Here is a 13,550-nt window from a genome sequence, read left to right on the forward strand (position 1 = left end):
ATAAAAAAAATGCAAATTCAATGGTCAAAGTAAATGATTATTGGGCAAATCTGCATAAAAATAAAGTCCGAGGACATAATTAAATTTTTAATAGGCCAACTTTATTTAATCATGGGCCGAATTAAAGTTTGATTATGTTGAAGAATTAATTTGGGTCCAATTAAAGAATTTAATTAAGTGTAAGGACTTAATTATACTTTAAAATGGTAAAATTAATTTTATTAGAGGCTTAATTGGTAAAAAAAAATTAAGTTTGAAAGCCCAATTTGAGCTTAATTAAGAAGATTGGAATTTTAAAAGACCAAATTTAATTTTTGCCAAGTCAACTGATTGAAATCAGGGGTAAAATCCCAAGAAAATCAAAATTTTAGAGTCAATTAAAGGTTAAATTGAATAAATTCACAGTCAAGGACCAATATGCAAAAGAAGCCGAATTATGGTGACCCAATCGGTTGAAATCAGGGCTGAAATGGAAGAAATTGAAACAAAGGACCAAAAAGAAAAAACGCGTAGATCAAGGGTTAAATTGAAGTTTTCCATGGATATAATTGCATAAAATTAAAAATTTGAAGCAAATCAGCAATGTAGATGAGATAAATCAGAAATCAAAGGACCAAAACAACGCCGTTTTGGTTAATGTTCATCTTTTTCTTTAGTTTTCTCTGATATGACAACTCATGAAGGCTTCTTTGCAGGTGCATTTAATGCCTCTCACCTTCACTAAATTTGACAACACTTGAACCAAACTAATCACCTGACATTTCTCTACAACCCAGTATGGTCCATTCAAGTGATTGACACCACAACGGTCGCGGTGTCGCCCTAAAGTGGCCAGCTCAAGTAACCTTGAACTGTCATATTTGACAGTTAATGGTGTCTACTTTGAACCAATGGTTGAGATCCTTTCGAACCTAATCAAAGGTCAAAAGTTTTCCCCAATGAAGATAAAATTGCTCTCTTCCACCCCCAATAAATAGGAGAGGATTCCATGGCCTGAGCATGAAAACATTTGAGTCCAAAGTTGGTAGAAAACCAGCCTTCATAGTTTTTCCAACCGACATCTCTCTCTCTCTCTCTCTCTCTCTTTCTCTCTCTCTCTCTCTCTCTCCTTTGCATGCCTCTTCTTCTTCCCACCACAAGTGACTCAGACCACTACTTCTTCCATCAACATCTTCACCCGCCTCACACCGGACTAATGAGTGCAGCTCCACAACCACCATGCCTGAAACGTTGATGTTCTTCCTCTCCCTCTCACTTTTGCAAATTTTCTTCTTCTTCCCATCATGACCAACGTCGGCCACCTTTCCTTACAATGAAGCCTCCTAAGTGATTAGTACTTGAACTTTCATTTTTATGAAGGTTTTATATCATCATTTTGCACTTGAAGTATCAATAACTCCTTAACTAAAGCATGTTTTATAATAACATATCTAATAATATAAGATACCTTTAATTTATGGTAAATATTCATCTTAAATGCAAGCCTATCACATAAATAAAAGGATTGATTGATGAGTTTAAATACTGAAATTGAAAGGACAAAGAGAGGGTCAAACTTATAAAAGAGATGTTGGTGCAGTCCAAACTGGAACATTGTTTGGTAATTGGGCCATATCTGGAGCTGTAGATCTCGAATTTAGGTATGCTTTATATGGATAAAAGGTAAGACATTAGGCCTACAAACTTTCATGCGAAGTCCAAGATTTAAAAAGGCCGTTTTCAAGTCCAAATTATAGCAACAACGGAGAAGTCCGAATCTGTTTACAACCCAAACACTGTTCAATGTTCAACCATATCTCAAGTTCTAGAAGTCCAAATGACTCAATTTTTTTTCCTGGAAAAGATAAGATTAATTTTCTAGAACTTTCATGAGTACAGATGGTTCCAATTCTGATGTTAACAATGACGTTTTGTTCGGACAAGAAGATAAGGATATACACCAAGTCAAAAGTTGGCCACCCACTCAATAATTAGTCATCAAATAAATAGTTCCAAATTTTGGCCTATAAAAGGAGGAATTTTCATGCATTTAGGCATCTTGGTTTGTTCAGATCAAAGATCATGCTTTTATTTCTTTATTTTTATTTTTGTAATGTTTAAGTTTTATTTCATGTTATATTTTCCTTAATCTCTTGGTTTATGTTTTCATTCCTTACTATACTTATGTTCTTATGTTGTTGATTTATGTTTATCTTCTTCATTATGTTTAGCTAAGTTTATTATATCAAGGTGAAAATGTTTCACTAATGGTGTTAGAATAAGTATAATATAAACTCAACACGAACTTCAATGTTTATATCCAATAAAGTTTGTTATTAACATGTCTTATCTTTTTATCCTTATTAATTCTTAATACCTTGCTTGTTAAATTGGTTTAATCTAAATTTATGTTGTATAACACTTGGTATAACAAATGCTTGGCACTTTCATAGCCAATCATATGGTATAACCTACACCTGTGCTATGAAAAGAACTTGATTTGTTGTTAACATAAGTTAGCATCATGAATTCCTGATAATATTTTAAAGTTTGGTGTTATTTAAATAAGATAATTAATATGATCATGTTAAAAATTTATAATGAACTATTAAAGATAGATCATCCGATTGAACCTCCTTTGTGTATGGTTTTTCCAGTTGAATTGATAAAAAGAATTTATTTTATACTTATTTCTAATACATTAGTGGATCCTCTAACCTTCGAAATTGTTTTATCATTGTTTAATCCTTACATTAATATCCCATAAAATTTTCATAAACTATTTATTTTATTAAATATATATATTTATTTGTAATTTATATAGTTCACCTCCCTGTGGTTCGACCCCAGTATTGTCGGGTTATTTATTACTTCGACACTCCTGCACTTGGGATAAGATATTAATCTTTTGGTCATGTCACTAAGCCACCATATGAACCTCCTCGTCGTGACCACAAACCCTGCGCTAGGTGACCTTTCCTTCCTCCAATATATTTTTTCCCTATGCGTTTTTGCAACCATTTTTGGTTGCGTGTAGAACGTGAACTATTGTTCACGTTCTGCAATTAATTAACCTTCTTTCTTAGGCTAGACAAATTCTAGCCAAGTCCAAATGGTTGAGCCGGGTCTGGCCCACCCCCTAAAAAAAGGGTTCTAATTACTGGGTCGACCTAGCCTATATATATTTAATTATATATAATTTGTATTTTTTTTTTAAAAGAAAATTTTAAAAATTCTTTTTAAAAAATTTGGTGATTTTCTCACATGTTTTTCTACCAATTTAGCATAATATCTGCCTGTTTACATACTATAAGAACAGATCCGATATTAGAATACCCGATTTTCTCCAAAAATATTTCTAAAAAATAAAAAAAATCTCAAAACTTTTAAAAATTAATTTCTCTTTTCAAAAAGACAAAAAAAAAAAAAAGTTGCATATAATCAAATCCTATATTTACACTGTAACATTTTTTCTTATGTTTTAAAATGAAAAATAGATATCGCTAACAGTTTATGATTATTCATTAGGATTTGGCCAAAAATAATCAAAAACTCTTTATCAATCGTTTTTTCTTAGGGTTTAGGTGTACACTTAATATTTAGAGGTGTAAAACTACATAATAGAGTACACCTTCAGGATATTAAAGATACAAAGTGTAAAATAAATGCGATACTAAAATTGTAACTTTAGGACAATTAGAATTAGACCTGATGAGGTAAAGACTCTCTCATGAAGAGACACCTACCTTGAACCTTATACGAGATCAACGAATAGAAACCCAACTTAGAAAAACAATCAAACAACAATGTAGCTTATCTTATGTAGGTCACTAGGGTGATGCGTCTTCTTGCATAACTAGTCCTTTCCCTAAACTCTCGCGGACCATAGATTCCTAGTGACCATAATACTAGGTAGCGATTCCTAAACTTTAATCATAATCTTATGATTAAACCCAAACTCATTTTCTTTTCGATCAAACCCTCTCATTGAAATTAAGCAAAACAAAAAACCATTCCAAGAATTTCAAATGCAAACATTAAAAAAAAAACTTAAAGAAGAAAAAATCAAAAAACCTAGAATTCAAATAACAAACATATTGGGTGACTTTTATTGAAAATCAAAGGAAAAGGAAAAACCTAATTGAGAGCCAAACCCACAAAACCTAGATCTAAGGCTCAAAGATAGATAAAATGATAACAATCCTAGCAAGAATCTCTTGAAAATCCCTAGCCACCAATAATGCTCTCTCACGTAATTGCCACTTTACGTGGGTTAGGCATGTTTGTCAAACTTAAGTAAACCTGGCTCAGACATATTTGTGAGACCTAAGTAAATATAGGCCTGGCATGTTTGCCAAACTCAAGGCACCTAGACTTTGCTAGCACCATGTCTAGAGTGTGTGGACAACACGGTCAGCCAAATCCAAAGTAAAGTAAACATGGGTTTGGTATGTTTGGCAGACCCAATACATCTGAATTTGGCTCTAACTAAGTTTAAATTGAGTGGATGTGGCGGTAAGCCAAGTCCAAAGTAAAGTAGGCCTGACATGTTTGCCTGACCCAGAGTAAACATGAGTCTGGCATGTTTCCAAATCCAAGGCGCTTGGACATGGTGCCAACCACATCCAAAAGCACGTGGACTTAGTGGGCAGTCAATCTAAAATAACAATGAGTCAGACATGTTTGCTAAGACCCAAGTGCCTTGCTTACTAGCCTGTTAGTGCCTGACTGGTTCTTTTTTCTTCTTCTTCTTTTTCTTTCTTTTTTTCTTTTTTCTTTTTTTTTAAATTTTTAGTTTTTAAAAAATTAATGCATTATTTATGTATACTTTTTTTCAAATAGATTTTTGCTTTATGTTTAGGTAGGTATGATTCATCCGTGGTTTTTTTCCTTAAATTTATATAGATTCATTTTTTAATATTAATTTTTTTTATAAGATTTTTCATACTTGTAGCTTTGCATTGGTTTTTTTTTAATTATTGTTTAATAAATTTTATGTGTTACGTGTAGCCTTGCATTGTTTTTTTTTTTTTAAATATAATATTGTTCAATAAATTTTATGTGTGTGTCAGTTTCTATTATAAATTTTATGTGTTTTTCTATTACAAATTTTTTATTTTTACAGAGGAATTATTATACATGACCATGTAAATTACTTGTGTTGCAATGTTAGATATCTTGATCTTCATTTTTCGCTTGATTTTCTCAATATCATTTTGTTTATTGTTGATGAATTTTTTTTCATTACTTTACATAATGGTTATTGAGTTGTTTAATTAGATGCATGTATAAGTTTTTAATTTACATCCAAGAGTTTTATACACACACACATATATGGAGAATCTGGTAGAGGAAACAAACTATTTGGTCAATTATTGCCTAAAAAAGTTTAAATGCTTTAGGTGCTTTTATGTTACTTTCTCTTGGGGGAAAAATTTACCTTTGAAGGGGAGTGTTTGAGGGATGTACCATACTCATTTTATATATTAGGTCCAAACACATAAATGGTTACATAAAATATTTTTACAAGCACTTAACTAAGTTATTCAGGTCTTTGCAGTAACAAGAAGTTGGCAAGCATTTGTTACTCTTTACTTGCTAACAATTGTTGAAACTTTACTTTTCATTCAAAACTTGGGTTTTCATACTCTTTTTGTTCATCATGCCACCTTTTGTTTCAAGTTATTCAAATAATGCTTATATTAGATTAATATCGTTTTAGATTTTACAATTTAATTTTTATATGAAATTCGAGACAGTTTAAATAAGTTTTTTACATGTTAATTATATGTTGCTTGAAAACCAAATCATATAAAAATAGTGAAGATAAAATCATGCCCTTGAGGGGAGGAATATGCATGTGTTGAGGGGCTTTTATGTCCCTTTCTTTTATTGAAACAATTCAAATACAAAATTATCCTTGGGTTTCAACAAAAACAAAGTTGTATGTAGGTTGTTTTGTCGTTTTTATATGGTTTTATATAAAATATCATGTGGGGTTATGAGTAATTAGGTTTTGTATGTATTATAAATTATTATTTATATTTAAAAATAGTTAATGCGTACTAAGCATACGCTAGCAAGTGGGCGCTGCCCGCGCCCTTTGGGTGGCACTTGTGGTCCTCAAAATAGAATAGAGCGTCACCTTATGGGGAGACATTCGATGCACCTCACCACCTTAGGCATAATGACGAGTCGCGTGTGTCGAGGCAGCCCATGAAAAAGCTTCGATCGGGGGTTTTTCCTTTCCTCCCTCTCTCTTATTCTAGAAAATCATGCTGACCATTGCAAAAAATCAAGAGGTCTAGATATTTGAATGCTAAGTTAAATTTGGTTCTTATTCTTTTGATTATAGTGTATTTGGCCTTCATTTTTTTGTTAAGTTAATTTTTTCTCAATTTCATCCCTTCACAATTGATTTTTGTATTAGATTTGATCCTCTTTCTTTTAAGTAAACGTAAGTCAGGCATGTTTGTCAAACCCAAGTAATGTGGGTCTGGAATGTTTGCTAGACCTAAGGTGTCTGGTCATGGCGTTGGCCATATTCAAAGTGCGTGGACATTCTTACCAGACCCAAGTAAAGCAACATGGATTTGACATGCTTACCAGACCCAAGTAAACATGGGTTTGATATGTTTGTCACACCCAAATAACATGGGTAGGCATGTTTGTCATGCCCAAGGCACCAAAACTTGGCACCAGCCATGTTCAAAGTGCTTGGATTTGGCGTACAACCAAGTCCAAAGTAAAGTGAGTCTATCATATTTGTTAGACCAAGGCGTCTAAACTTAACGCCATCTAAGTCCAAAGAGCGTGGACGTGGCGATCAGCCAAGTCTAAAGTAATATGGATCTAGCATATTAGACTCGGCCAGTACCAAGTCCAAAGTGTGTGGACATGGCGATCAACCATGTCTAAATAAATATGGGTCAGGCATGATTATCAGACCCAAGTAAATATAGGTCAAACATGTTTTCCAAACCTAAGAAGTATGGGTTAGGCATGTTTGTTAGACACAAAGCTCCTAGACTCAGCGTCAACCACGTCCAAAATGCATGGACCTCGCAGTCAACCATGTCTAAAAAAAATAGGTTTGACATGATTGCCAAACCCAAGTAAACATGGGTTAAGCATTTTTGTTACACCCAAGCAACATGGGTGTGGCATGTTTTCCAAACCCAAGGCACCTGGATGTGGTGCTAGCCATGTCCATAGTGCGTAGACCTGACGGTCATCCACATTCAAAGCAACATGGGTCTAATATGATTGTCATACCCAAGTAAATATGAGTCAACAATAATTGCCAAACTGAAGTAAACGTGGGTCAGATATATTTGTCACACCCAAGTAACGTGGATTTGACATGTTTGCTAGACCTAAAGATCTTGGACTCGGCTCCAGCCATGTCTAAAATATATGGACTAAGTATACAACGAAGTCCAAAGTAAAGTAGGTCTAATATATTTGTCAAACCTAAAACACCTAGACTCGGATCATCCAAGTCCAAAAAACATGGACGTGACGGTCAACTAAGTCTAAAGTAATGTAGGTTTGGCAAACATGGGTTTGACATGTTTACCAGACGCAAAGCGCCTAGACTTGGCTAGCGTCAAGTTCAAAGTGAAGGGACGTGATGGTGAGTCATGTCTAAAGTAAATGTAGGTCAGACATATTTGCCAGACCCAAGTAACGTGGGTCTAGCATGTTTGCCAAATACAAGGCACTTGAACTTGGTAGCAACCATGTTTAAAGAGTGTGGACCTGACAGTTAGCCAAGTTCAAAGTAACGTGGGTTTGGCACGATGGCCACAACCAAGTGAACATGGGTTTGACATGTTTGTCAGACCTAAAACGCTTGGATTTGGCTCCAACCAAGTCCAAATTATAAGGATGTGGCAGTCAGCCAGGTCCAAAGTAAAGTGGGTCTGACATGTTTTCAGATCCAAAGCATTTGGATATAGTGTCAGCCATGTCCAAAGTACATGAACTTGGCGGACAGCTAAGTCCAAAGTGATGTGGGTCAAACATGTTTTTTAGACCCAAGTAAACGTGGGTCAGACATGTTTTCCAAACCTAAGGCACCTGGACTTGGCACCAGCGAAGTCCACAAAGCGTGGTCATGAAGATCATCCAAGTCCAAAGTAACATGAGTCAAGTATGTTTGCTAAACCTAAGTAAACACGGGTAAGACATATTTGCTAAACCAAAGTAACGTGGGTCTGGCATATTTGTTATACCTAAGACGCCTAATCTTGGCAATCAGCCAGGTCCAAATTAAAATGGGTTTGGAATGTTTACTAGACCTAAGTAAACATAGGTTGGGCGTGTTTATTAGACCTAAGATGCCTAGACATGGTGTCAGTCACGTTTAAAGTGTGTGGACCTAACGATCAGCCATGTCCAAAGTAACGTGGGTCTGGCATGTTTGTGATACCCAATGTTCCTGGACCTGGCACCAACCAAGTCCAAATAGTATGGATGTGACAGTCAACCAAGTTCAAAGTAATGTAAGGATGACATGTTTGTTAGACTTAGGGGTCTGGACGTGGTGTCAACCAATTCCAAAGTAAATGGACATGGCAATCAACCATCTCCAAAGTAACATGACTCTAACATGTTTGTCAGACCCAAGGTGACTAGACTTAGCATTAGCAAAGTCTGAAGAGCTTGGATATGGCGGTCAGCTAAGTCCAAAGTAATATATGTCTGACATGTTTGCCATACCTAAGTAAACATGGTCAGACATGTTTTCCAGACCCAAGTAAACATATATCTGGCATGTTTGCTAGATCCAAGGCGCTTGGACATGGCAGTAACCAAGTCCAAAGTAAAGCGAGTCTAGCATGTTTGCCAGACCTAAAACGCTTGTACATGGTGCTAGCCAAGTCTAAAGTGTGTGGATGTAATGGTCAACCATATCCAAAGTAATGTGGTTTTGACATGTTTGTCAAATCCAAGGTGACTGGACTTGGTACTAGCTAAGTCCAAAGAGCGTGGACATGACAATTAACCAAGTCCATAGTAACGTGGGCTTGATATGTTTGTCATACCCAAGTAAACATATGTTAGACACATTTTCCAAACCCAAATAAACGTGGGTCTGATATGTTTTCCAGACTTAAGGCGTTTGGACATGGTTAGCGTCAAGTTTAGAATGTGTGGATATAGTGGCAGCCAAGTCCAAAGTAAAGTGGGTTTTACATTTTTGCCAAACCCAAGTAAATATAAGTCAAGCATGTTTACCAAACCCAAGACACCTAGACTTAGCGTCAACCAAGTCTAAAGTGCATGGACTTGGCTGACCGCCAAATTCAAAGGAACGTGGGTCTAACATGTTTGCCATATCCAAGTAAATGAAGGTTAGACATGATTACCAGATCCAAGGTGCCTGGACTTGACACCAGTCAAGTCCAAAAAGTGTGTACATGGTGACAACCAAGTCCAAAGTAACGTAGGTCAAATATGTTTGCCAGACCCAAATAAACGTGGGTCATATATGTTTACGAGACTCGAGTAAACCTATGTGGATGTGGTGGCAATCAAATCCAAAGTAAAGTCGATCTTGCATGTTTGCCAGACCCAAGTAAATATAGGTCAAGCATGTTTGCTATACCTAAGGCGCCTAAACTTGGCATCAGCCAAGTCTAAAGTGCGTGGACTTGGCTAACCACCAAGTTCAAAGGAACGTGAGTCTGGCATGTTTATCAAACCTAAGTAAACATGGGTCAGACATGATTGTTAAACCTAAGACGCCTGTACTTGACACCAATCAAGTTAAAAGAGCATGGACGTGGTGTCAACCAAGTCTAAAGTAACATGGGTTAGGCATGTTTGTCAAACTTAAGTAAACCTGGCTCAGACATATTTGTGAGACCTAAGTAAATATAGGCCTGGCATGTTTGCCAAACTCAAGGCACCTAGACTTTGCTAGCACCATGTCTAGAGTGTGTGGACAACATGGTCAACCAAATCCAAAGTAAAGAAAACATAGGTTTGGTATGTTCGGCACACCCAATACATCTGAATTTGGCTCTAACTAAGTTTAAATTGAGTGGATGTGGCGGTAAGCCAAGTCCAAAGTAAAGTAGGCCTGACATGTTTGCCTGACCCAGAGTAAACATGGGTCTGGCATGTTTCCAAATCCAAGGCGCTTGGACATGGCGCCAACCACATCCAAAGTACGTGGACTTAGTGGGCAGTCAAGTCTAAAATAACATGAGTCAGACATGTTTGCTAGACCCAAGTGCCTTGCTTACTAGCCTGTTAGTGCCTGACGTGGTTCTTTCTTCTTCTTCTTCTTCTTTCTTTCTTTTTTTTTTTTTTTTTTTAAATTTTTCAGTTTTTAAAAAATTAATGCATTATTTATGTATATTTTTTCAAATAGATTTTTGCTTTATGTTTAGGTAGGTATGATTCATCCGTGGTTTTTTTCCTTAAATTTATATAGATTCATTTTTTTAATATTAATTTTTTTATAAGATTTTTCATACTTGTAGCTTTGCATTGGTTTTTTTTTAATTATTGTTTAATAAATTTTATGTGTTACGTGTAGCCTTGCATTGGTTTTTTTTTTTTTAAATATAATATTGTTCAATAAATTTTATGTGTGTGTCAGTTTCTATTATAAATTTTATGTGTTTTTCTATAACAAATTTATTTTTACAGAGGAATTTATTATACATGACCATGTAAATTACTTGTGTTGCAATGTTAGATATCTTGATCTTCATTTTTCGCTTGATTTTCTCAATATCATTTTGTTTATTGTTGATGAATTTTTTTTCATTACTTTACATAATGGTTATTGAGTTGTTTAATTAGATGCATGTATAAGTTTTTTAATTTACATCCAAGAGTTTTATACACACACACATATATGGAGAATCTGGTAGAGGAAACAAACTATTTGGTCAATTATTGCCTAAAAAAGTTTAAATGCTTTAGGTGCTTTTATGTTACTTTCTCTTGGGGGGAAATTTACCTTTGAAGGGGAGTGTTTGAGGGATGTACCATACTCATTTTATATATTAGGTCCAAACACATAAATGGTTACATAAAATATTTTTACAAGCACTTAACTAAGTTATTCAGGTCCTTGCAGTAACAAGAAGTTGGCAAGCATTTGTTACTCTTTACTTGCTAACAATTGTTGAAACTTTACTTTTCATTCAAAACTTGGGTTTTCATACTCTTTTTGTTCATCGTGCCACCTTTTGTTTCAAGTTATTCAAATAATGCTTATATTAGATTAATATTCTTTTAGATTTTACAATTTAATTCTTATATGAAATTCTAGACAGTTTAAATAAGTTATTTACATGTTAATTATATGTTGCTTGAAAGTCAAATCATATAACTTTTAATACTATCAATTCTTGATTGCATGTTTTAAAAAATATATATTTTTAATTATATTATAATTTAAACTGTAAGTATTTTTAAAAGTAGCTTGTAGCAATACGCGAAAATCTTATCTAGTTATGTGCAATTTACTTTTAAAATTACTCTTAATTATTTTTAAAATTACTTTCAATCCTAAGTCGTTATTCAAAAGAATAAAAAAAGTAAAAAGGATAATCATTTGAGTTTTTACTTTTCTTTTCTTTTGAATAAAAAAATTAAATTCCCTTTTTAATGACACAAGTAACGCTATAGTGATGTCATAGTTGACTTGGCATTGATGGTTTGGTTTCCGCTGCTAGTTTCTAACTGGGCCATATTGAAATTATTGATTAAGAGAATATTAAAGTGTCTGAATTTTTTTTTATTATATTTTATTTTCATGATTAGATATCTGATTTTTTTATATATATTTTTTTTAGCAATCGAGTTAAGGCATAATCAAGTTGAATGGCCTCTCCTCCCCTTGTTTTTCGTCCTTTTGTTAGTTTTAATTTTTAAAATTATTTTATATCTTAAAATAAATCAAATTAATTTTTTTAATATGTTTTTTTATTGTATTAATAAGTTAATATTTAAAATTAAAAAAAATTATTTTTAAAATATTTTTAATTAAAAACACTTTTGAAAAACATCTTATATTATATTTCTAAACACATTAAATCATGACATTTCCTCAAATTTAAAAAAAAAACTGCAACTTTTTTTTTATTATATTAAAGAGAGATCTTTCTCTTTATATTTAATAGAATTTTATTAACAAGTTATTTATAACTAAGTTTTTAGTGTAATTGAATTAAATTATAATATTTAATTTGAATTCAATTAATAAATAAGTTAAATTTATATATTTAAAAAAATAAAATAAAATTTATTTTTTTTATATTATCGCCACTACCTTTATTTTATTTCTTTAAAAATTTCTAAAAAAATATATAAACATTTTAGGAAGCTAGTTTTAATGTGTGTATATATATATTATTTTTAGAGAAATAAATAAGATAAGTTGATTTTAAAATTATTTTTAAAGATTAAATTTTATTTTATAAAAATTTTAAATTAAATCCAAGATCATTCTTAGATTTTTTTTGAAAGTATTTTTATGTTTATATAATCATTTTAACTGTCATCGATTAAAGACACTTGATTATCAATTGATGAACAATATAATTAATAAAAAAATAAAAATTGAGATACTTAAATATAAAAATAAAAAATATTAACCCTGAGGATGTAACATGCAATTAATTATATATATATATATATATATATATATATTTTAAAAAAAAATAATTACTTTGATAATTATAAATTTTAAAATTATTAAAGATTTATATTATTATTAATTTTAAAATTTATAAAATTAATCGAGATAAATATATTAATTTAAAAAATTATATTAAAAAAAAAAAAATGTTGATACACTTGGAATGAAAGAACCATAGTTTTGAAACCCGACCGGTCATTGACCCGGTCAAGTGATCGGGTCACGGGTCAGGTGGGTTGACCCGGGTTAACCCGGGTCAACCCAAAAAAACTATATAATAAAAAAAAAAACAATTAGTATTTGCTTAAAAAACATTATCTTCATAAGAATGAATCCATTTCCCAACATCAACAGAACCCGAACGAGCACAAATAGGCAGAACAGTAACTACGGTTGCCTCATCCGGCTTAAATCCCCAATCCAGCATATCATGAAAAAGTCCTAAAGCTTCACTATCCCGCAGACTTTGTGCTAGGCAAGAAATCATGATATTCCACGAAACAACACTCCACTTTCTCATCTGTGTAAACAAACACAACCCCATGTCATCATCCCCTCTCTTACAAAACCCACGAATCATCAAATTCCAAACAATCACATCTCTTTGATACATTTCATCAAACACTTTCTCAGCATCTTCCATTACCCCACAAGAACTATACAACTCTATAACCCCAATTCTTATTGAGCTAAAACCCTCGAACCCAACAACAAGAACCTCCTTGTGTATACATTTCCCAAGTTGAAGCACACCAAGACTTGAACACGCCTTAAGCAAAGGCGCGAGCGTGTACTCATCCGGCCAAATACCTCAATTTTTCATTGAAGAAAACAAACGGAAAGACTCTTCAAAGGGTCCATTTAAAGAATACCCTTTAATCATTGCATTGAATAGGATTATAGT

The sequence above is a fragment of the Populus alba genome, chromosome 10 (assembly GCF_005239225.2).
Source record: "Populus alba chromosome 10, ASM523922v2, whole genome shotgun sequence".
Taxonomy (NCBI): domain Eukaryota; kingdom Viridiplantae; phylum Streptophyta; class Magnoliopsida; order Malpighiales; family Salicaceae; genus Populus; species Populus alba.